Source organism: Lepisosteus platostomus, chromosome 5 (assembly GCF_059453375.1).
Source record: "Lepisosteus platostomus isolate fLepPlt1 chromosome 5, fLepPlt1.hap1, whole genome shotgun sequence".
Lineage (NCBI taxonomy): Eukaryota > Metazoa > Chordata > Actinopteri > Semionotiformes > Lepisosteidae > Lepisosteus > Lepisosteus platostomus.
In genome coordinates this window covers 23,187,377-23,192,483 of record NC_142615.1, presented here as the reverse complement: position 1 = coordinate 23,192,483, position 5,107 = coordinate 23,187,377, and the positions used below count along the sequence as shown (strand labels likewise).

At 38.5% G+C, this 5,107-nt stretch overlaps 1 non-coding gene across 1 annotated transcript; it reads right to left on the bottom strand.

Annotated features, from left to right (window-relative positions):
• Positions 1-2,765: 2,765 nt before the first annotated feature.
• trnal-caa (transfer RNA leucine (anticodon CAA)) lies at positions 2,766-2,878 on the bottom strand. Its single transcript has 2 exons — positions 2,841-2,878; positions 2,766-2,811 (listed from the first exon to the last, which is right to left on the bottom strand). It is a non-coding gene; the product is annotated as a tRNA-Leu (tRNA).
• Positions 2,879-5,107: the final 2,229 nt, after the last annotated feature.

The following is a 5,107-nucleotide window of genomic DNA, read 5'->3' as shown; positions in this document are numbered from 1 at the left end:
TGTTCTGCTATAGTATCCACTGGCTTGCCTTTATAAGCAGTCTTGGAAAGATAAGCTGTGCTTCATCTCAGGAAAAATCATCAGTACTGTCATTTTATTCTGTGTGTATGGCCGTTATTTAAAGTATATAAAAATCACGAGTTCATAGACTTATCCCAATATCAACGGCACCTTGTAAACCTGTCATAAGAATTCCTTCAATCCAATAGTTTCACTCCAGGGAAAAGGCAGGGAAACATAGAGAATTCTTATTTAAAGACAACATCCGTATTGGATTGCATGTAAGCAGGCACCACTCAGAATTCCTAATATGATTTTGAATTCAGTTTTGCAGTGCTTTAGTGCATTACTACTTTCAGAGAGTCCTTTATTGACCTTGCTGAAGCAGAGAAGCGACATAATCACAATTGTGACCAGTTTTTCTGCTGTTTCTGGTTAATACTGATTATTATTTTGTATTTTGATTAGTATTTTTCGTAGCGTTCTTCCTCAGCTTTTTAGTTATTTGGTGAGCAAGAACCACTGAGAACGAGTCTGAATCAATCAAGAACACATATGGTACTGCTGTCCTGTGTGATACTGCTTCATCCTAATTGAGCTTTTCAGTGTTGAAGAAGACGTTTCCAATTTCGATTGCTGGTTTCAGAGGATGTGCTACAAGATCACAGATTCATTTGAAAAGATTTGGAGATGCATTGGCTGGGATTCAAACCTGGCTCAATTGCATGAAGGCAACTATACTGAGCAACGAGAGGAAAGGAGAAGGGGCCAGAGGTAGTGTGGCTGAATGGTCTAATATGCTGGATTTTAGGCTCCACTCTTTCAGGGGTGTGGGTTTAAATCCCACTACTGCCCAATGTTTCAAGACCTTACTTCCTGTGATTTGTAATATGGTCAGTAAAAGCACTTTATGTAAGTATCTCTTATGTCAGCGCTACAAGTCACTTACTGCTCCACAGGACCGGGGTTCAATCCCTGGCATCTTCAGGTGTTTTATATTACTGTACTCACATCGAAATCTTCTGTTGAGTGAGAACTCTTTGCTCGTGTTCATAGAGAGCCAGGTTTACCTTTTGACTCTCACCCGGGATTTCCTGAGAGATCATTCAGCGAGCGAGTCCTCCCTCTGGACTCCGCACTGAGCTGAAAGCTGCACGAATTCCTCACTGTGTGTCCTGTACTGTTACAGGTGGTCCAGCGTAAATGTGCAGCACAGTGATATGAACAACTTGAACTTTTTCTGTATGTGAAGGAAAATGCAAAAGAGCATGTAAAGTATTGATCATATAAAATATCCATGGTACAACTCGAGAAAAAACTGTAGCACAAAACAGCGACTTTTGATGATTACAAGAGATTCAAGAAACACAACCGTCCGCAGATGGGTTCGGATCCTGAACGCTTAAGTCAAAAGAACAAAAGCGAAGTAAACTCTCTTCATTGTCTTATAGTTTATGTAATAAAACAATTTTTTACTTTCTTTATAATTTCTTACTGTTGATAGACGATTTATTGAATTTTAACAGAATCACAATTACAAATATTTGGGGTTAAACTGTTATTCACATACTCTAACAAAGAGAAACGTTAGTGTCTTCCGGTGTGTGAGCCAATTTCTCAAAACATTAAAAAATAAGTTATAGAAATTGAATTGTTCTACTTTTTAGGCTTGCATAGTCTTATTCATATTTCAGTTAAGCCTTTTCTTCTGTAGTAATTTCATTTGATATTAAAATTAGTCCTGATTTACAAGAATTTTGTAATAAGTTTCAGTTTAGGAAAATCGTGCCCAGAAGCTACCAAAACTGGTAATGTTCACATAATGTGTAATGCAAAAGCAGCAGTTGGGGTGGGAAACAAAAGGCATTTCTTGGTATCAATCCTTAAACTTCATAGATGGCGTTCTAGGACTTCTCGCTTCAGATAAAGCTGTCAATACATCATAGATTTCTACTCAATCAATATCAGCAGTGTTATCACTACCGAACACTAAATATAGATCCTGGCAATAATTCATGAGTTGTTTGTTAGAAAATTGTTTATGGTTTTTTTTAAACATATTTTCAATACCAGACAAAAAGTCGAAAGTTTCAATTTCATGCAACTGACGAAATCTCTCTTCGATGGAAGTTATAAGTACAGCACATCCAAAATATCAAATTTACATGTTTCTTGTGGATCCAGAAGATCATTTTGAGACTCAAAACATGCCTGTCTTTTCTTTTTTCGAGGACGAAGGAGTAGCAGCAGGAGTAGCAGTTATGGCAAGAACGTGTTTAGAGTTCAGGACTTCTCATTTCTAATGCAGAGCCATCGACTCGGAAAGCACCGCCCGCGATAAAAGAAATTGCAGAATTGGTCTGTTCATGTTGCCTACACGCTTTGAATTGCTGGCATTTTCTGCAAGCGTTCCTTTTTGAGGGTTCATGAAATTCCTCACAATTGAGCCAACACTAAAATATTTCATTCGGGGTCGCCTAATTCATAGTGCAAACCGAATCTACAGGGGAATGCTGTGGCACATGAAGCCGTTTGTTATTCTGTTGTGAGGTGTGAGGGGCGGAATGCAAATCCAGTTGGTGAATAGAAAATGAAACAGGAGTCACTTCTTGAGCTACGAATTCCAAAAAGTATGAAAACCTGTGCATTTTAACAGTGCAGAATACTCACAAATTGCACTGAGTTGCTTGCTTTCTTCTGCTGCTTTTATATTTCAGTCATTCACTGTAGCACTGGAACAATTCAAGAGAGGTAAAAGCAGAAGCTGTCAGGAGTGGCATTTGAACCCACGCCTCCATTTGGAGACCAGAACACCCAAGCCAGCTGGAAAGACACATGTCCTTGAGTCTGGCGCCTTAGACCACTCGGCCACCCTGACAAGCGAAAGCAAGTGGTGTGCTGAATGCACCAGTAGTTGACTAAACTGAGTTTCTTCCCTGAAATTATTTGCTTGCGAAGAGCCAAGTTGCCTTGAATGGATCTTGGAAATCAAATATACGGATGGATTGTTATTCGGTTGTGAGTTTTGAGGGGCGTATTATAAATTGAGTTGGTGAAAAGGCGCTTTTTGTTAGTCTGTCGGGAGGCTGCACAAGGTGTTTAGAGGGAGAACTTCTAAAAGGCAGGCTCTCTATGTTTAACATCAAGAAAGATTTTTTTTTCTCAATGGAAATGCTCTTTGGCGCTTTCAGCTTTACGTAGGGAACAACGTCTGCCGAGACCACTTTTGAGCCAGTGCAAATGGTAATGTGCCACCAAGTACATTTAATATTGGCTGTGGTAGCGAGCTGCTTTTGTTTGTGAAGCTTTTACTTCTTTAAGCTGAATCATCGGCAGGAGTAGCTTATTAAATCTTTGCTCATTGCGCTCCATCAGAAATACCTTGTCCATGTTCAAAAGAGATCAGGGGATTTACTTCATGCTTTCACTTGGCATACCTTACACGAAAGATTTAAATGGGGAATTGATTGTGCTTCTTGATGTTGTTCCTGTGGTTGCCTTGGTTACAATGGTGAACGTTCTTCCACGTTCTGCTAGAGTATCCACTGGCTGGGCTTTATCAATTGGCTCGGATAGGTCATCAGTGCTCCGTCTCCAGAAAAATAATCAGCACTGTCTTTTTTCTGTGCGCATGACCGTATTTTAAAACATATAAAATCACGAGTTCATTGATTTCTCCAAATAACAACAATACATTTTAACCTTTCAATCCAATAGTTTTACTCCAAGTAAAAAGCAGCGCAATATATAGAGAGATGACATTCAAAGATTTCAACGTTCTTATTGGATTGCCTGTATGCAGATATCGTTCAGAATTGCTAATATGATTTTAATTCAGTTTTTCTCTACTACTTTCAGAGTCTTTTATTGACCTTGCTGAAGCAGAGAAGTGACATAATCACAAATGCAACCAGTTGTGCAGCTGTTTCTGGTTAATAATGATTAATGCAAAAAAAAACAGCTCCTTGCATTAAGAGTCCTCCCTCTGGATTCCTCTGAAAGCTGCGCGAATTACTCACTGCGTGTCCTGTACTGTGTAGCACAGTGACAAGAACGCCTTGAGTTTTTTTCCGTATGTGAAGGAAAATGCAAAAGAGCATGAAAAGTATCGATGGTATAAAATATCCATGGTACAACTCGAGAAAGAACTGAAGGACAAAATAATGACATTTGATGATTACAAGAGAAACACAACCGTCCAAACATGGGCTTGGATCCTGAACACTTGTGTTAAAAGACAAAGCAAAGGATATAACCTGTAAATGTCTACATGTCTTACAGTTTATGAAATAACACAATTTCTTACTTTCTTGATAATTTCTTACTATTGATAGATACTTTTTTGAATTTTAACAGAATCACAATTACAGACATTTGGGGTTAAACTGTTATTCACATATTCACATATAATTATGAGACTCAAAATATGCGTCTTTTCTTTTTTCGAGGACAAATGGATTATTGAGGTGTAAAGATGGGTTCAAAACCAAAATCATCTGCTATTGCTGCTGTTTCTTCAAATCCTTTAATTGATCATTGATAACGAGGAATAATATTATACAAATTGTGGTTTTCTGTGAATTGCCAATTTTATTGTAATTACATCTTCGTTTACAGATGACTTGCATGTATCACACGGTATTACAGATGCAGCAATTAAAAATGGGTGGGGTATTTCGCGGCATACCCAGGTGGGCGTGTCGCGGTGTCACGCAGTATCACGCGGTTAATCGCGTCATTTGACGTCATCCCGGAAACTATCCGGCGCCACCTTGTAAAACCGCCAGGGGGAGCTTAACCTCTCATGTACAGCATTTGAGCTTTTAATTTTGAACTGTGTATTACAGCATGTTAATCATCAGTCATTAAAATGTTGGTATATTTTATGAAAGCAAGATTGCTCAGTTGGACAAAAGTACACAACCTACCTTTATCAGAAATATTTATGCATCAAAGCCTTTACCGAAGATATTACTAATAGTATTAATAATGGATGACTTTGGACAAGCTGTATACTCAAAGTATAATTTCTTTAGCACATTTGTACAAGCACTCGGAATCTGTCCAAGCCATACTTTGTCAGGCATTTTGTTTTACTTCAACGGGC